The following is a 20475-nucleotide window of genomic DNA, read 5'->3' as shown; positions in this document are numbered from 1 at the left end:
GATTCCATATGTAATGGAGATTATATTTGTTTTTCTCTGTCTGATTTGTTTCACTTAGCCTAATGCCCTCAAGCTTTGTCTGTGTTGATGCACATGGTAGGATTTCCTTCTTTCTCATGCCTTCATAGTGTTACATTGTGTGTGTGTGTGTGTGTGTATAGGTATATGTATACATATATGTATATATATATACGTGTGTGTGTGTGCATATATATATGCACACACACACACATACTGTACCATATTTTCTTTGTCCATTTGTCTGTAGATGAGCACCTAAATTGTTTCCACATCTTGGCTGTTGTGAATAGTGTTGCAGTAAACACAGGAGTGCAGGTATCTCTTCCAGATGCTGTGTTCATGTTCCTTGGGTGTTATATACTCAAAAGTGGGATTGCTAGATCATATGGTAGTTCTATTTTAAATGTTTTGAGGAATGAGGTAAGACTCTTAAAACTCTGTCCACAGTTCCTGGATTGTGAGATTTTCCAGCCTGGCTGTTAGGAACGGACATGCTTCCCAGCTCTGTGTGAGCTCTGGTGCTTTTCCCTCTAACCCTTGGGAGGTTTTCTCACGAACAAGCACAGAAGTCCTAGAGAGAACTCAGTTCCAGGGTTCTCTCTGAGCAGTGCTCTCCTCTCTAGTGCTCTGGCCCGCTGACTAGCTGCCGTGGTCTTCCCTCACTTGCTGTGTCTCCAGCTCAAGGGGTTGGCTTGGCTCTTTTTCTTCCCCACTCTGGCCTAGAAACTCTCAAACCAGTGACCTGCGCAATCAGGGGTGGGGCTCACTTCATTTATTTCCCATTCCTCAGGGACTGCTGTCCTTTGTTGCCTGATATGTATTCTCTTGGAAACCATCTCCCATGTATTGTTTTCAGTGGCTGGCAGGAAGGTAAATTGGTTCTTGTTACTCCATTTTGGTTGGAATTGAAAATTCCCTGCAGGCATCATTTACGTTTTGTTTTTAGTTGAGGTAAAATTCATATGACACAATTCACCATTTAAAAATTTCAACCATTTTGAAGTGTACAATTCAGTGGCTTCTAATACATTCACAGTGTTATACTCCCATGGCCACTACCTATTTTCAGAACATTTCCATCCTTCCCCAAAAGAAGCCTGTACTCATTGGGGCGCCTGAGTGGCTCAGTCGGTTAAGCGTCCGACTTTGGCTCAGGTCACGATCTCGCGGTCCATGAGTTCAAGCCCCGCATTGGGCTCTGTGCTGACAGCTCAGAGCTTGGACCCTGCTTCAGATTCTGTGTCTCACTCTCTCTGCCCCCGCCCCCACTCATGCTCTGTCTCTCTCTCTCTCAAAAATAAATGAACTTAAAAAAAAAAAAAAAAAGCCTGTACCCATTAAGCAGTCATTCCTCATTGCATTCTTAAATGATGCCCAACTGCCCTCCAGATAAAGCCCGCATGACTCCCAAGGCTGCATGGTGGTTCTGAGGGAGACAAGTATGAGTCTTCTTCTGATTTGCTGGCTCACACTTACCCATCTTTTTGCTCACTACTGAGCTACTTTTCTGACGGGAAGCCTTTCCTGACACCCCCAGATTAGGCTAGGTTCCCTCTTGTTTGCTCAGTTAAGCTGCAGACACATAAACTGCTCGTCATACTTCACATGCTAGGCTGTGTCTGTCCATTTGTCTGGCTTGCCTTCTATACTGGGAGCTGGCTCGGGTCTGCCCTGTTTGCTCTTACATTCTTGTGCCTGGCATATGCTGGGTGCTCAGGTATTTGCTGAAATTAATGAATATGTCATCCGTACCTGGAGACCCAGGTTCTAGAAGCCCAATGATGACACTACGCCCACTGTTAGCATCTTGCAGAGTCAGGGCTAGGGAGTTTGCCTTTATTCCAGGTTTCCCCATGGTGGGGGGGGGGGGGTGGGAGCAGAGCACAAGCCCAGGGGACCAGCTTCCTGCCCCCTGACCTGATAGGCAGCTCCAGTCCTATTTGTGTTCTTCTGAAGGTCTGTGTAGACAGGGTGGGCTCGAGAACTGGTTTTCCTTTCTTACTGCTACTGACCGTATTTTGTTGGTTTCTCCTCCCTGCTGGGTGGTGGGTGATGCTTAACAGCATCTTACTGGATTCCATAGCTTTCTTCTTGTTAGAAGGTTACTTCTTGTTAAAATTAGGTTACTTCTTGTTAAAATTAATTTTTGACTTTGAATGTAAGCCTCAGTCCTGATCATTTTAAAACTTCAGTCTCGGGGCGTCTGATTGGCTTAGTCAGTTAAGTGTCCAACTCTTGATTTCAGCCCAGGTTGTGATCTCACGGTTTGTGAGTTTGAGCCCCACATTGGGCTGTGCGCTGACTGCACGGAGCCTGCTAGGGATTCTCTGTACCCCCTTCTCTCTGCTCCAGCCCCGCTCACTATCTCTCTCTCAAAAAATAAATAAACATTAAAACAAAACAAAATAAAACTTCAGTCTCAAACTCACTGCAGGCTCTTCTCTCCTGCACGGGCTAGAGCTGGGCCTGAAACATGGGTGGTGAATACTCCTCCCCTCTTCCCTGCACATGTTGGGCACATATGGGCCTCCTGCAGCCCAGTGCCAGGGAGGCCATCTGGGGGGAGAAGAGATTCTGTTCATGAGACAGGTTGCATGTTGGTTATGGTCAGTGTCCTGGCTTCGGTCTAGGCGTGGAGCTCTGTGCAATGTTGGTGGCATCCACTCTGTGTACAGGCGTGTGTGACCACATGTTTCCATATGGCGGGGGAGCTTCTGGCCCTCTGAGAAGATTGGCAGCCCTGCCTCTTCCATGGCTTTCCTGGGTGGGGCCTCCTGTTGCTTTGTCCAGGGCTCCCTCCCTTAATAACCACCAGAGTTCTTTCCATACCCTTTGAGGGCCACAGAGGACAGGATGGGGTGGTTTCCTGGACATACTACATCTGAGGATCTTCAGGCCCTACAGTCCTGGACTATTCTAGCAGGTGAGAAATCTCTGTACCAGGAGCAGGCAACAGTGTTTAAGATCAAGTCCCCACATGCCAGTGATCCCCCCTTTCCATTTTTTTTTTTTTTTTTTTTTTTTGGTAAGAGCACTGAAATGGAACCAGATTCTCAGGCTCCCAGAATGGTCCCCTAAGAGCCCTGCTTGGCTCTGTGGATGGCACCAGGTTGGCCTACAATAGGCACACATCTGGGGGACAAAATGCCATTCTCCCTGTCTTGGAGGTCCCAGTCCTCAGGTGTGGTTCATTTGGAGCTACTCTTGGCTGTAGGAGGAGGAGGAACCCTTCTCTCCCATGGTGGACATGGCTTTTCCCTGCACACACAAAGCTGACCACCTCCTCTCTTAGGCCTCATTTGTCTCCTGATGGCTGGTTCTGCATCTCTCAGCAAGCACAGAACTACCTTTAGGACATGCTGTGTCTGGTGACTTTTGGAGACCTTAGCCACAAGCGCTCAAGCAACAGATCTTCCATTCCTCTGCTCCAGAGAGAATAAGCATTGGCCAAGGGGATGTTTATCTTTGCAGTCTTCAAGTCCACAGCCTTGCCTGGGACAGACAGTTCATGGGATTGAATTACAACAGGAAGTATGGCAGCAAAGTGGCTGCTTGTTTCCCTGTATGCACAGGCTCCCAGGAGGATCTGTGACTACACTCCTTATGAAGAGGCCTCTTTTCCTGTAAGAAGAGGCCAGATTGATGAACCACTTCTCTGAGCACACAGTGGAACAGACTGCAGGCCCAGCCTTCCTCTGGTGCCTGAGGAGTGGGAGGGGTTTCTATGGTGATGGCACGTGTCATCCCTCCCCTCCATCTTGCAGGGCCACTGCGGAGGTGGGAGCTTCCTGCCATTGGTATGCAGTTCAGAGCCCAGGCCACAGCTGGCCTTTGGTTTCCTGCACACTTGCACTGACACTGGAAGGGACAGCCTGTCGGAGGCTCTATGGGAGACCAACCTGGAGGTATCCAGCAGAGATGTGCTTAAGAGGCAGCTTCATCTTCCTAGAAAGATCAAAAGCTAGTTGAGCACAGTGTTTCGCATTCCTAGGTTGAAAACTGGGCATGTAACTAGTAAAACAAATCGTCCTTCAGTCTGGCATTGTAGGTGGAGGCAGAGGGCTGAAAATGGCGTGGAGAGATGCTGAAGGGGACAGTTGGGTAAAGAGGGAGAGTGGGTACTTTGTTTAAAATGTTGTATATAAGATGACTTAATAAGCTCTTATTTTTGTTGTTTCAAATCTGCACAGCCCAATTCCCTTCATTTGTGCAGAAAATATTGAGCGGTCACTATGTGTCAGGCATGTTCTAGGTACCAAGGATATAGCACTGAACGAAACAGATAAAAATCTCTGCCCTCATCCTAGCTGGAAGAAACCAACTATCTGCAAAATAATAGTAAGCTATACCATATGCTGGATAGTGATAGGTGCCATGGAAAAGATAAAGTAGGGAAGAGGGAATGTCCTGTGGGTGAGTGGATGGATGGATGGGCTGAAGTTTTAAATAGGTTATGGAGGTCCTCAATGAGAAGTTACTTTTGAAAAAGATTTGAAGGAGGTGAGAAAGGAGGGCAAAGAACATCCAGGGCTAGGACTCTCCAGGTGGAGGAGAGAGTTAGTGCAAAGGCCCTGAGGTAGGAATGGATTTGGCATGTTTGAGGAACTGCAGAATGGTCAGTGGGGCTGGAGCATGGTGAGTAGTAGAGAGAGGGTTAGGAGACAATGCCAGAGAGGTAGGCAGGCACCAAATCACGTAGGACATTACAGGCCATAAAAATGAGTTTGGATTTTAAGTGCAGATCCCTGGGGGACCAAAAGGTTGTTGAGAATAGCGTAGTATTGAGCTGGGAAGATGGAGACTGTGGCGCTTGCAGGTCAGGTTACAGAGAATTTGAAGTTACTGGTAGTGATAATGTCTTAACAGATGACCACAGGAATGAGTGACAGGCAGATGGGGGACAAGCTCATGGGAGAATGGCCCAATAATTTTGAGAGCAGGGTCCTGGAAGGAATAAACAGAGTGGTATTAGAATGGCACTGAGCTGGGAGCCAAAATCTCCAAGAGTGGAAGGAAGTGACCCCAGTCTTTGCAACAAGACAGACAAATGGATTATGTAGTCTGGATGTGAGATTCCGAGCTGGGTTTTAGGACAGAGAAATGGAGTGTAGTCTGGAAGCAGCAGTGAGGATCGCTGGAGGCAGTGGAGGTGGAGGGGGGCACCCTCTGCCCTGATGCTGATGGGGGGCTGGGGGAGGGTTGGCAACTGGGAGCCAAGATTCCCTCTAGGTGTGAGGTATGGTTGTCTTCTGCTGCTACGAACTATTTCTCTTAGTGAAACCTGACTGGAAGTATCACTGCTCAATACTAGGTTTCTTAGTCTGGATGAAATTGAGTGAGGATATTTCATAAGTTCTTTTCCCTAGACATGGAATAATAGGAATTAAAAGTTTATACTTGGTCTTTAGAGGCATCTAGGGTTAAAACAAAGCCCCTCTTTACTGCTTGTAGGATGCTGTGTCAAGGTTCATCATCCCCCCAATGGTCTGCATCCAGAGCATAGAGGAAGAAAAAGTTGACTTAGAATGCATGCACTTACCAGGGAAAGAACAAGAATGGAGGAAAAAAAGGAAAAAGGAAGAAAAAGCATGTGAGAAGTCAATAGGAGTGTTTCAGGTGGAATGAACTCCCTGCAGAAGTGACTCTCAGGAAGGCAGGGCCCTTCGTTCATTTGCCCTATAGATGGCAGTGGTTCTGCAAGAGCGTCTGGAGATCCCAGGGGTCCCCGGAGCCCTTTCAGGGGTGCATGAGAGGTCAAGAGTATTTCAGTAATAATACTAAGATGTTATTGCCCTTTGTATTCTCTTCTCTCACAAGTGGACAGTGGAGTTTTGCAGAAGCTAATTGAAGTGCGATATCCCAGCAGACTGAACACAGAAGCAGATAGAGAAACTAGCTGTCCTTTTAGGGCCAGATAGTAAGGAAATCCATAAGAATGTAAAACAATGTCAGTCTTCTCACTAAATGGTTTTTTTAAATCTTGGAAAATAGAGTTATTTTTCACAAAAAATATATTAACATTAGGAAGGCTATTGCAGTGTTTAAATCAATTAGTAAATATTTTTGAAATTCCCATTTTACTTTCTCAGGCAATAAATATTGATAGGCATAGTCCTTATAAACAAAAGCTTCTTGTGGTCCTTATTACTTTTTAAGCATACAGGAATCCTGAGACCAAACAGTTTGAAAACTAGTGGTTTAGTAGATAAGAGACCAGGCTCTGGAGTTAGTGTGGTTGGGTGTGAGCCCAGGTTTTGTGATCTTAGGCAAGTTACAGAGTTGGTTTTCTTATCTGTAAAGTAGGCTATCTCATACAGTTATTATGAACAACAAATAATCTATTAACAACACTTTGCACAGTGTTGGGCACAGAATGATCATTTCATAAGTGTTTACTATTTCATTATATAACTGATCAACTATTTTATGCATAACTGTGTTAAGTCCTGTGAAGGATGTAAAATGCCTGAGTTTTGGCTCTGACTCTGGAGCGGTTGCCCCCCAATAGGGGAGAGATTTCCAGATTTGTGGTTGGCATCTTTGGTTTAAATTTCCAGCTCTACGCTTGACTAATGACCTGACCTTGAGTGAACCACTTCATGTGGGGTAAAGTCAGATAACAAAGTCATCCATAATGGTCCACTGAGGAGAGAGTAAGTTCCCACTTGTATCTTTCAGGCATTACTGCGTGGTTCAGTTTAACACTTGTCCTTCTTCTTAATAATTATGCTAAATCTTTCTCTGTTTTCCATTTCCAGAATGCACTTTTCCTCCTATGCCACTAGAGGGCACCCCATGCCTTCTTATTTATTCATTTGCTGCTTTTTCTAATTTGAAAATCTTTTAGCTGAATTGGATGGCAAGAGCAGATACTGTGTCAGCATGGTGAATGTGTAAGTTCTATCTGCAAATCCTGACACTGTTTTTATCAGTCAGTATACATTTACTGACACGTCTTGAAATAAAACTGGGGGAAAGGGGTTGGTGGAAGGGATGCTGTCGGTTATCCCCACCATCTCCTGACATCGCCGAGCATCTACTCCCTGCCAGGATCATGCTAAGTGCTTCATGTGAATCGTCTAGTGGAATCTCAAGAGCAGCACCAAGGGGTATTTTTAATAGCTGGGGAACCAGGCTCTGATTGGTTAGGTAACTTGTACAAAGTCCATTGTGGTGGATCTAGTTCAAGTCCTGCTACTCTGGAAAAGGGAGTGTTTACAGTGATCCTGGATGAAGAGGCTCCAGAGAAGTGTGTGCTGATTGCACAGGAGGGCGAGAGCTGTGAGCTGGAGGGAGGGAGGCCTGGGCCTCGTGGGAGGCAGGATTTGGACAGAAGACCAGAGAGCATTTAGTTAGGCAAGGGAATAACACTTGGTACAATGAAATCTGCCTTAGGGGCTCCTCAGCCTTGGCTGTAAGTAAGCCCTCAAAGTAGGGAGCAAGTCTTAGTTTTCTAGGACGGCAGTTCTCAGTCGTCAGCAGACATAAAACCCCTTTTACTGTCCTGAAGTGAAATTCAAAGACAGTTACAGATCTATGTTTACATGTGTGCTTACGTATAATACACAGGAAAGGACCACATAACAATTGAGTGTCAGGCCTGCCTATGCGCATACACACTAAAGCTGGCGACCCAGCTTTCCAAGCTGTCCACCAGGGGGCGGCACACCTCTTTCGTTGCTGTAAACAGCTCCGTCCCTGTCCTCGAGACTCCTCCCAAGGTGGCCTAATAGTTTCCCTGAGGGCCCGTGAGTGATGAGGGCGGGGTTATAAAGACAGGAAGTCAGAGTATGGAGCTGAAGCCCAACGTAGCGTGATTTCTGGTCCCGTGAACACACCATGATTAGAGTCCTCCTCTGCTTTAAAATTGTAGTTATTGTCATTTACTTAAAAAGTGATGATGAAGTAACGTGCACTTTCATTGAAATTTTCGGTTACTTTGCATCATAGCAAGCGGCCAATATTCATTTAATGTTTTCCTTAAATTGACTTAATTTTTCTTTAACCTAGATACATATATTTAAATGGAAACTTTAAATTAAAGTATAAATGGAAAACTGGTATCACCTAGCATAATTATAGGGTAACCTATAAAAAAACCAAATACAACAATGTTGCCACATTCTTGCTGATTCTTATACTGTTTCCCACCAAAGGCCCCTCTCTCTGTAAAAAGGGAGTTTAACAAGTGTTGAAGAACTGTTGCAGACATATTCACACACTGAATGGACAGAGTCTCCTTAATCAGGACTAACAGAGGAGTCTAGGGATATTTTTCTCAGTAAGAGAACCCACTGCATGCATTCATTCATTCATTCATTCATTCATAATTTACTTTGATGGAGAGAGGGCAGTGCAGAGCCTGAGGTGGGGCTCTAACTTATGAACCATGAGATCATGACCTGAGCCAAAGTCAGACATTCAACTGACTGAGCCACCCAGCTGCCCTGAGAATCCACATTAGTTAAAGCTTTGTCTGTGTGCCCCTAAAATCACCCCCCCCCCCCCATATAACAGTGGACAAAATGTCTCCCACTCTGGGGCCCTGGTTTGGCAGGTCAAGGGACCACCTGCTAGTTGTGTGTCCCACACATGTCACTTATTCCCTCTGATTCTTTATGTCCTCACCTGTAATATAAGAAGATTAGAAGAAACCTCAAGTTCTTTAGGGCCAATAGTTGAAGACTCTCTGAAGCCCTATTTTCACTGGAAGACCTAGGACTTAAGGAAGGCATCCTTCCATTTTGTGTTTAGAACTTTTGATGAAGAGCCCTGGAGAAAGTCAAGGATTCTCACAAACCCCAACCAGCACCCCCTCTCCTGAGAGGCAATTTAGCCTAACATAGCAGAGCAGCTAAGAGCTGAGACTCTGGAGTCCACGAGACCTGGATATAAATCCTTGCTTTGCCTCTTCCTGGTTTTGTGACTTTAGCCAAGTTACCTCTTTGGCTTTACTTCTGTATCTATAAAATAGGGATAGTAATAGTATTTATCCTTAGTGTGAAGATGAAATTATAATATGTATGTCAGGTACTTAGTACAGTATCTGGCCCATATGTTAGCAGTTAGTCGTGTTTGTTGGGGTAATTCCTACGATTTTGTGAAAAGGGAATCGGTAAACTCTAGAAACAAGCCATTGGGGGTTGCTGTTTGGGAGCCCTGTTCCCAATATTTTTAAGCTGATAAATGAATATCATAGGCACCCAAGAAAGGAAGGCCTTGTCTGAGAAAGGTGAATGTGAGTGTATGAGGTTGTCCCACCCACACATGGCCTTGATGGTAATATGGGGGCCAAGTATATCTGTGTGGGTTTAAGATTTAAAAAAAAATTAAAAACATTATTTTTCCTTGCTTTAAAGCACTAGCTGGGTGACTTGTGACTTTCCAGCCGACAGGTTTCCTGTGTCTCTGGCCCCTGGGTGTAGGTACATGCAAGTGTGTGAACAGGAGAGTTGGGGGAACAGTAGTGGGGCACGATTTATCCCTGGTGGCCCTTGATGTGCCCTACCACCAAGGCAGGCCTGTTCTAGGCCAGGTTGGGGTGGGCAAGGTGACTGGGGCACTGGGAGCCTGGTGTCTGGAACACCAGCACTGCTCATGCTTCCTGCCACTTCTGGTACATTCCAGACCAGGTGGAATTCTCTTACTGAAGACACCTCGTTGGCATGACCATGTGAATGCTACCTAAATGCTACCTAAAGAGAGATTTCTGTTATTTAAGCTGTGGACCTAGATTTCCATTCTGACTTGACCACTAATGAGTTCTGTGACCTTTCTGAACATTTCTGTTTCTTCCTTTTTTTATTTGTAAAATGAAAGATCAGGTCATACCAGTGGTTTTAGAGTTATAATTTATGTGTGTGTATGGTAGGTAGGTCACAGAACACTTAGACAAGCTGATAATTAGACTTTCTCTACAAAGAATGTATGTTCCCACACATTTTATATAAAATTCAGGATATTTTAAGACTCCCCTGGAAACCCACCCTTGGATTCCAGCTTGCAAACCATTTTGTGCTTCATTCATCTTACAAGCTTCTGTGAAGCCCATGCCTTCCAAGTTGATTTCCCTACTGAGCCCAAACCAAATGGAGAATCTGTCCATTTGTAAACAAGTGCTTAGCGCATTCTCCCCTCCAGTCCAGCCAGCCGCAGCTCAGCAGGGCTGTGAAGAGATGTGCCACCAGGGCCTTTGCACATGCTATGCAGGTTATCCCCTGCACAAGGTGTCCCCAGCTGATGGCCAAGCCTTTTCCTAATTCACACAAAAGTGGGACATGGGCCAGCAGCAGATTATGCAACATGTAATTGTGCACCAAAATATAAGATGCAGCAGGAGACTTTCCACCTCAGGGCTCGCTCTCCCTTTGTGGGCTCAGTAGACAGTATTAATTAGCGGCTGGAGAGAAGGCTAGCCCAATACCCACTTAAAGAAAACTCAGGCAAGACTGAGCTCCTTGAATTACGACTCTTGTGGAAAGTAACTGGATTCATTGGAATTCTCAGTTGCAGGTAATGGAAACCAATTCGCTGACTTGAGCAGAAAAGGAATTTATTGAAAGCATGTCAGGTGGGTCACAGAAATGTCAGCAAAGCTACAGCCCAGGCACAAGATAAAGGGCAGTGACAAGGGAGGTCAGGTGTCCGTCACAACAGCAGTCTGTGTGATGACACAGCCCCGGTCTGGCATAGATACCAGGCTTATGCTGCTGCCACAGGGATGATGGAGTGAAAGGTGTCACCACTCCAGCTAAAATGGATTCTCTAGGGCCTTGTTTCACTGCATATGCACATATAATTGGTGAACCTGGGTCACGTGTTTAACCCTCCCAGCTGCAAGGTACACTGGAAAAGTGAATGACTGACATTTCCCAGTCTGTAGAGGGTGTGCTCTCTGCCTCCCACCAAGACCCTGAAGGGGGAGAGGTCCCCTCCAAGTAATTGAAGGCAGCTCTCTGAAATCAACAGACATTCTGCAGAAACAGAAACCAGCCAGAGCTAGCTTCAGTAAAAAGGATTCTTAGAGGCTACAGTGTGTTTCATGGCACCAAGGGCAGGAGGGAAGCCGGACTTCTGGAATGGCCTGGAACCAGGTACTTGAAAATCAGCCGAACTCTTTCCCCAGATCTCATCTCTGCATCTCTGTGCTGCTCCTTCATTTTCTCTCTCTGCATTTTGACATTTTTCAGTTTAGGAGGCAAAATCTTGTGGTAAAAAAATGGGGTCTTTGGAGCTCTCAGGGTCCCTCCCAGGAAGGAGAGCTAGGCACAAGAGGCGGCTCCCAATCCCCTCACACCTTCATTCTGGCCACTCAGGATGGGTCTCTGTTGTTCTACATGGTGTTCACCCACTGTGGAGATCGCTTTAGGGAGCCTGAGCATCCCTCCTTATGTCTCTCTGAGGCTGCAGTTAGAGGACTTCCTCATACTACTGGTGGAGGGTCTGGGGTCTCAGAAGTTCAGTGACTTCAGATTCTGACTGTCCCATGAATGAGTTGGTACATGTACAGTGCTTAGGAGAGGCCTCAGCGTTTGGAAGCCTTTCAACAGATATTGGTTATGTCCCTGGGATCTCCTTTCTTCCAAAGTGTACTTCTTTCCTCTTTTTTTCTTTCTCTTTCTTGGCTCCCCCTGTCCCTTCTTCATTCATTTTTTTCCCAGAAATATGTACTGAAGGCCTTCTGTGTGCCTGGTACCATTGTAGGTGCTGAGAACTCTCTGGCCAAGGCTTTCATTTCGGTAGAAAGCAAGCGAACAAGATGCTTTCTGATGGTGGTAAGTGCTCTGAAGAAACTAAACGGAAGTGGCAGGGGCTGGTTATGGGGGAGGGCTGCTTTGAAGTGGTGATTAGGGAAGATGCCTCTGGGGTGGTGGTTAGGAACTGAGATAGGAAGGACAAGAGGGAAGAGCATGGGGAACAACCCTGAGGTGAGAACAAGCTGGAAGGAAGGAAGGAAAGAAGGAAAGAAAGAAAGAGACAGCATGTGGTTGGAGCATGGCAGGGTAAGTGTGATGGGAGATAAAAGTGGAGGGAAGGCTGAGGCCACATCAGGAAAGGCTCTGTAACAACGTGCTTGATCTAAGTGCAAGGGGTGGGGAAGCCATGGGAGCCATTTAAGTAGGGCCCCGTTGTGATCTGACTTACAGTAAAAGAACATTGTTTTTATCAGAGAACCACAAACTGAGGGACATTCTACAACCAAACAAAAGTAAACAACAAAGACAACCCAACTGGCCTGTAGTCTTCAAAAATGTCAAGGTCACGAAAGACAAAGAAGGACTGAGGAAGAGGTTGCACATTAAAGAGCTGTGGCAATCAAGCGCATTGTGTGGTCCCGGACCAGTATTTTTTTTTTTTTTTAATGAACTTCTTTGTTGGCTTATTAGCTATAACTGTATGTGTGTTTGCGTATGTGTTATTTTTTTGGGTTTGCTTTAGAATTTATAGTATACATGTTTAGCTCATTGCACTCCACTTTGAGGTATTATATCACTTGATACTTCATGTATGGTGTAAGAACCTTGGATAGTGTACTTGTGTTTCTTCCCCTTCCAGCCTTTTGTGCTATTACTGTCATACATTTGTACTTCTAATATGTTAGAAACCCCATATTACCATGTCATTATTTTTGTTTAAACAGTCACCTCTTAAAGAGATTTACATCAGAAAACATGCCCTCCCCTGCCCCCCTACCCCCCCCCCCCCCCCCCCCCCCCCCGCCGTGTTATTCACTCCTTTGTGAGCTCCAGATGACCATCTTGGGTCTCTTCTCTTCTGCTGGCAGAACTTCTTCAACATAATTCTTGAAGTGTGGATCTGCTGGTAATGAATCCCTTCAGCTTTTGTATGTCTGAAAAAGTCTTTATTGTAGGATTCTAGGTTGACAGCTTTTTTTTCCTCTTTCTTTCAATACTTTAAAGATGAAATTCCACTGCTTCTCATCTTGCCTGTGTTTCAATGAGGAGAAATCTGCTATTATTCTTATCCTTGCTCTGTGCCTAATGGCTTTTTCTTTCAATAGCTACTTCTCCCTGCCCCCAACCACCCCCATGTCACTGATATTGAACAATTAGATTATGATGTTTTCTTCATATTTTCTCCTGTTTGGGGTTTTCTAGCTTCTCATGTCTCTGGGTTTATCGTTTTTAACAAGTTTGGAAAGTTTTCATCCATTTTTTTCAAATAGTCTTTTCTTTCTGTGGCACCCCCCCCCCCCACCTTCTTTGGAGCTCCAATTACATGTATTTTAGGTCTCTGAAGCTGTCTCATAGTCCACTGATGCTCTTTTCATTTTTCCCAGCTTTTTACTTTGTGTATTTCCATTTCGTATGATTACTATTACTGTGTCTTCTGTTTTACTAATATTTTTTCCAGAATTTTTAATCTCTCCCCCCTTTTTTTGACACATGATTTTATATCTTTCCAAAATCATTAGTATTAACTCTTTGTTAGAACAAACCATATGGAAGTGTGGAGAATTCTTTTTATTTTTTTTTTTTATGTTTGTTTATTTTTGAAAGAGAGAGAACGAGTCAGGGAGGAGCAAAGAGAGAGGGAGACACAGGATCCCAAGCAGGCTCCAGGCTCAGAGCTGTCAGCACAGAGCCCGATACAGGGCTCAAACACACAAACCTCAAGATCATGACTGGAGCCAAAGTTGGACGCTTAAGTGACTGAGCCACCCAGGCGCCTGGAAGGGTGAATTATAATGAAGATTTTTTAAAAGTGTCTTTTTGAAATTGCCAGAAATTATCATGATAAAAGTTGCCGTATAAAATAATATTCGAGGGGCACCTGGGTGGCTCAGTCAGTTAAGTGTCCAACTTTGGCTCAGGTCATGATCTCACAGTTTGTTGTTTGAGCCCCGAATGGGGCTCTGTGCTGACAGCTCAGAGCCTGGAGCCTGCTTCGAATTCTGTGTCTCTCTCTCTCTGCCCTTTAAATAAATAAATAAATAAATAAATAAATAAATAAATAAAATTAGAAAATATAGTTTTTATTTCTCTTTAACAACAAAGCAGAAACAATGTGCCCATAAGCATGATTTTGCCTAAACTATTCCTCAAAATTGGAATAAAAAATATCCTTCTTTTAAAGATTTCAGGAGGAAAAATAGTTCTAACAGCCCTTTTGGATGATCATTATGTTTTAATTTTAGCACACAGTTTCTTAGATCTTTAACAGCTTCATCTGGTGTTAATTGAGGTCCATTTCTAAGAGCAATACCTGAACTGTTTTATCTAATAATTTGTATCAAAATATTTCATTACTGCTTTATTATTACATAACTAATCCTAAGAAGAAGCACTTTTATATAACAGGGAAATATCTCTGAATGCCAGTATTCCTTGATTCTAGTTTGGATTCTATTATTAAATAGTTATGAAACTTTGAGGGAATCCATTAGCCTCTTTTGACTACTTTGCACTCATTTGTTTAAGACAATGAATTTTAAAAATATGTCTTGATTACTTTTTTTAGAAAGGGAAGGACTGTGGAGAAAGAATAGAGGAAAAAAGAAATATCTACAGACAAATATGATTATCCAGAAGAAGTATTCATTTTTTCTAATCTGCTCCTAATCCCATCCAGCATAATTTTCATATATAGTTTTCAAATCTAGAAGTTCGATTTGAGTCTTAAAAATACATTCTCTGACTCAACTTAACTCTGAGTATATAGACCATAGTTATAGTAGCTCTCTTCATCTTTGTTAATTCTAATGTATTTGTCCATTCTGTACGAGTTTCAACTGATTGTTCTTTCTCCTCTGTATGAGTCTCATTTTCCTGCTTGTTTGCATGCCTGGTAATTTGTTATTGGATGCCAGACATTGTGAGTTTTAACTTTTTGGGTGCTGGATAGTTTTCTTTTCCTATAGGAAATGTCTTGAGCTTGGCTCTGGGATGCAGTTACTTGGAAATAGTTTAATCCTTTTAGAGCTTTTAAGAGTTGTTAGGACCAGGGCAGCATCTAGTCTAGTGCTAATTATAGGTCTCTACTAAGGTAAGACCTTTCTTTTTATTTTACCAATGCCCCATGAATTATGATGTTTCCCAGCCTGATTGGTGGGGTGGGCAGGCACTAGTTATGCTGATGCCGAGTGAATGACAGCTATTGTTCAATTGAATCCTTTCTGGTAGTTCTTCCCCCAGCCTCCAATAGCTTTCTCACTTGCCTGCCATGATCAGTACTCTCCCAAACAGTCAAGCGGGATGCTGTGTAGAGCTCTGGGGCTCTCTCTGTGTACCTCTTTCTCTCTGGTGTCTCTTGTGACCTCTAGCCACTATGGACTTAAAGCACTCTCAGATCTGTTTTCTCAACTGGAGGTGAGAAGTTTGCTGGGTTGTTCCTTCCCATGTCATGGCCTGGAAAGTTTAGAAAGGGAGTGAGCTGGGGCAACTGTGGGACTTCCCTCAACTGTTTCCCATCTCTAAGGTATCACTGACTTTCATCACGTCATGCCCAGGGTCTTGAAAACCTTTGTTTCATATATTTTGTTTGGTTTTTCAGTTGTTTCATGTGGGAGAGTAAATCTAGTTCCAGTTACTCCATTGTGGCCAGAAGTAGATGTTCTTCTGTTGGTTTGGCATTATTTAAAATAAGAAGTTAAAAAAAAATGTAGTTGCTGTATGTGTGGAAAGAATAGAAGCAGGAGACATATGGTTGAGGGAGAAAGAATGGTCATTTGGAATTGGCTGGTGACAGTGAAATTGGAGAAAAGCAGTTGCCTTGGCAATTTGTTTCATAAATAGAATTTACATGACTGGCTGGTGGATTAGATGGGCAGGAATGGGTGTGAGTTTCGGTGGGAGAGGAAACAAAGGAATTAGGATGGTCTTCTCATCTCTCCTTCTTGACCTGTTGCCTCCTGGGGTTTAAACCAACCTCTTGATTTAAGCCAGCAATATAGTATTTCAAGAATATAGTTCCGAGGGGTGCCTGGGTGGCTCAGTCAGTTAAGCATCTGACTCTTGATTTCAGCTCAGGTCATGATCTCATGGTTTGTGAGTTTGAGCCCCCTATTGGGCTCTGCACTGACAGTGCGGAGCCTGCTTGGGATTCTCTCTCTTTCCTTTCTCTCTTTCCTCCACCCCCCTCTCAAAATAAATGAGCTTAAAAAAAAAAAAAAGAAAGAAAATAGTTCCTAAAGCCAAATGGCATCATCCAGGTAGTATTTCCTCATTGGTAAGCTGGATGTTCACAAAGCCTTGATAAGCTTGTTGGCCACTTTGTACTTCATGCGCTCAAATGCATAACATGGTCAATGAATACAGAATAAAATCATTGGTACTTGGGGAAAATATTTGCTCTAAAGTTGTATAGACTTCTCAAGTTTCTGCTTTTCAAAGGTTACAATTAGATTGGTTAAAACCTCTTCCCTATTACCTGCAGTTTCCAGAGCCAATACTCTTTTTTTTTAAATTTATTTGTATTTTATTTTAATTTTAATTTTTTAATATATAACTTATTGTCAAATTGGTTTTCATACAACACCCAGTGCTCATCCCAACAGGTGCCCCCCTCAATGCCCATCACCCACTTTCCCCTCCCTCCCACCCCCCACCAACCAAGCCAATATTCTTTTTGCAAAAGGAAACATATGGCATCTGTTGCAAAAGGCTTTGCCCTGTGGGTCATTATTAAAGTTGTACTAGATGAGTCAATAACAGGTCTTTTCTTCTCATCACCTTTTATTTATTTTTCATTTTTTAAAAGATTTTAAAAATTATTTTTAAGTAATCTCTACAGTCAATGTGGGGCTTGAACTTATAACCCCAAGATCAAGACTCACATGCTCCACCAGCTGAGCCAGCCAGGTGCCCCCTCATCACCTTTTTTTAAATCTTTGTATTTTTTTAAACTTAAAAAAAGAAAAAAAGGTTTATTTTTGAGAGAGACAGAGACAGAACATGAGCGGGGGAGGGGCAGTGAGAGAGGGAGACACAGAATCCAAAGCAGGCTCCAGGCTCTGAGCTGTCAGCACATCTTTTAAAGGATAAATCTAGTTTGGTCAAAAAAGGTATCCTAAAGAGGACAATGGTACCCTGGTCCTTAGTCAATGATGTTGGACCAGACATTTGACCCCAAAGTAGTCAATTGATAGGTTTGTAGCAGTTGTGATGGAGCCTGGTGTGAAAAGATGGGGAAAGCCATTGGAGTTTCTCTTTACTGAGAGTTTTGATGTAAGAAATATATGAGAGGAACCCAGACTGGTCCTGATGTAGCAGATGTAAGTTACCCTTTTTAGTGCATACTGAGTCACTTGACATAGCTTATTTGACATGCCTGTTCGCAGAGCTCAGCCCTGGAATTGCAGATTCCATGGCTCTGGGTTGGGACTTGGGAACTGTATGGTATTTTAAACCACCCCCTGGGAGATTCTGATGTGTTTGTCTGGTCCAGGACCACGTTTTTGTTCCTTTAAAAACTAATTTGTTTCCCATAGCTTTATTTCTTAAAAAACCATTTTCAAACTTAAAGAAAAGTTGCAAGAATAGTTGTAAGAAATTCTGTGTACCTTTCCCCAGATTGACTGGCTGTAAACATTTTACCACATTTGCTTCTCTCTCTCTCTCACCCTTTCCACATATAAGATGCACAAAATTTTTTTTTTCCCTGAACTGAAAGTAGTTTGTATACATCAAGCCCCTTTATTCCTAGAACCTTCAGAATGTTTTCCTAAGAAGAAGGCTATTCTCTTAAACAACCATGGTAGAGTGCCCTGATTCAGGAGCTCTCACACTGATAAAGTACTCTTCTTTCCTCTTCATTCGTTCTTCCAATCTCATCAGTATTCCTGAATAGTGTCTTCTTTATCCAGCCAGGGAGCCCAACCAGGGTCATGAATTCCACTTAATTGTCATGTCTCTTTAATGTCCCAGGGATCAAATTTTGCAAAACACTGCTGTGAGAAGTGTTGGTAGGGGGAGGAGAGAGAGTGAAATTCCCTTAAAAGAGCTGAGTCACAGCAATGGCAGGGTAGAGACCTGAGGGCGAGGACCACCTCCTGCTCTGCTATTTTTGCAGCCTCCTTGGATTCAGGGCCAGTGTCTGTGGAAGGCTCCAGCTGCTCCTGCTGCTCCCACTGCAGGTCATGACCAGCTTTATTAATTCCCTTGCACTTTCTCCCCCACCTCCATGTTAAAGGCAAACAAGTGAGTCTCCATTATGTGCAACTGAGAGTGGGGAAGGAGAAGAGAAAATGAAAGGAAGAGAGTAGGAGAGAGAAGTAGAAAAAGAGAGTAAGTCAAGCTGTCCTGCCTGTAGACCCACAAAATGCTAGATGAACTTGGGCAAGTTACAAAATATTTTCAAGCATCAGAACCAACATTGGAATAAAACCAGCTCTTAACTTTCTATGTCTTGAGGGTGAGAGAATGATTGTAAGAATTTTGGGAGCTATTATTGTCCAAGGAAGGGATGGGAGAAGTCTGTAGAAAAGGTTCTGTAACTTACGAATGTCCCACCTTGTCACAACAAGATACCCACCTTCACGTGGATTTTGCATTACTGTTTTATTTTGTTTTGTTTTTAGAGGGAGTGAAAGAAGGAACTCAGTGCACATGACTTTGATGGGGCTAAAAAAAAAAAATCCCTAGTTAGAAATCTGATACAAAAGCAAAGTCGTTTTCAAATCCAGACTTGGTTCCAATTCATTGGCCTGACTATTGCTTCTGCACATGGTGGAGCATCTCCCAGGGCCATGTGCCCAGAGGCAATCCTTCTGAGTGTACAAACTGGAGCTGCAAGGGTAAGGTCTTTACTAGGTCATGCTGGTGCATGAAAAATGCCCAGAGACTGATGCCTGTATGCAAAGTCCCAGCACCTTCCAGCATGACCTGGTCCCACTGTGGCCTCCTGTCTTCTCACTCCTCACTGCCCCATCTCCATCCCCCCAAATCGTGCCTCTTTGCCTCCTCCACATCTGCTGACCACTATGTTTGCTCTCTACTCTGGAATATTCTTTCCTCGCTCTTTGTCCTCTTAAATCCTTCTGTTTCTCTTCTCAGCTTTGAAGTCCTTTCCTAAGGCTTCACCAACACGCAAGTTTGGAGAAGGTGCCCCTACTTGAAATCTCAATCTCCCATGAATTCTCCTGTCCCAGCACGATTGTGATTGTTAACCTGCCTGGAGTCCACAGTAGATTTTAAGGACTATAAGATCAAGCACTGGGTTTTCGTTTTTTTCCCCCTTTTTAAAAATTTTGTTTCAATCCAGTTAGTTAACATACAGTGTTATGTTAGTTTCAGGTGTACAGTATAGTGATTCAACAATTCCATACATCACCCGGAAACGCTGTATTTTCTTAACTGTTACCTTTCTGGCTCATGGCATAGCACTTGATGCACAGTAAGTGCTCAATAAATATTTATGGGATGAATTAAAGAGAAGCTTGCTCAGATCTCCTGATGGTTTGGAAGTTAAAACAGAAGGAGTGGATTGTGTTTGGCAACATTATATTCACATGTACCCCCACTGTTCCCTCCACCTAGTATGGAAAACTCAGATTTATTGCATTAACTAGAAATCTGGAGTTTGTCTTCAGCTTCCTCCTCACCTTCCCCAGCAAAACATCCAAACCCTAGCTAGTCCACATCCTGGGCTCTCTTAGGCTTCATCTTCCCTTTTCCATTCACACTGCCACTGCCCTCATCACGCTTTGTTAGGTCAAGAAATTCCATTGCTCCTCAACTTTCAGAATCAGTTTATTTTGGAAGCTCCTCCTCACAGCATTTGAAGTCTTACCCTGATGGGTCCACTGGTCTCATGGGATGAGGGTACCAACACTGGGCTCTTGGCCATTCTTCAGGCTCCTGGTGCTGCATTCTCTTAATGCATACTGCTTCCTCAGCAAGGAGGTCCCCCCTCTCATTCCAACTGAACCTGCCAACCTACCTTGCAAGTCTTAGCTTAGATTTCTCTTCTAAGCTTCCTAAGAGTGAGAATAATCCTTCCTCTCCAAATCTGTTTTGTTCCTGAATTCAGATAGCAAGTTTGGATAGGAAGGGGTATGGATTACCATAAACTATGAGGTTCCTGATTTTGGAAGAACAAGTAGCTAGAGTTCAAATAGAGAAAGATACCTGTTATAGCAGTGGCCTGTGCTCATTGCCATTTGCTAAGAACCAGGGCTGGGCACTTCACCTGCCTTATCTCCTTCGTTCTTCACCGCAGCAGTTTGGAGTGAGGCCGGGGAGCAGGCTCTTTATCCTCATTTCACAGATAAAGAAACAGTGGTTCAGGGAGGTGACCTGATTTCCCCACAGTTTCCCAGTGGTAGATGCTTGGCACACCTCAAGTCTACCCCACTTCCCTCCAGTGTGTGAGCTGGTAACTACCATGCCCTAATAAGGAAGGAGCCAGCCCCAGGCCTCTCCACATGGCTAGCCCATAGTCATTGCACAGTCAATGCTCCACAGTCTTTGAAATGAGGGAGTTCTCTCTAATTAG

The 20475-nt window shown here is 43.8% G+C and overlaps 1 long non-coding RNA gene across 1 annotated transcript; it reads left to right on the top strand.

The window, feature by feature from the left end:
* Window positions 1–10764: 10764 nt before the first annotated feature.
* LOC122476058 lies at window positions 10765–12341 on the top strand. The gene is made up of 3 exons (XR_006295383.1): window positions 10765–11114; window positions 11725–11795; window positions 12191–12341. It is a non-coding gene; the product is annotated as an uncharacterized LOC122476058 (long non-coding RNA).
* Window positions 12342–20475: the final 8134 nt, after the last annotated feature.

The sequence above is a fragment of the Prionailurus bengalensis genome, chromosome A1, assembly GCF_016509475.1.
Source record: "Prionailurus bengalensis isolate Pbe53 chromosome A1, Fcat_Pben_1.1_paternal_pri, whole genome shotgun sequence".
NCBI classification, from domain to species: domain Eukaryota; kingdom Metazoa; phylum Chordata; class Mammalia; order Carnivora; family Felidae; genus Prionailurus; species Prionailurus bengalensis.
This window is presented reverse-complemented; position numbering and strand designations above follow the sequence as displayed.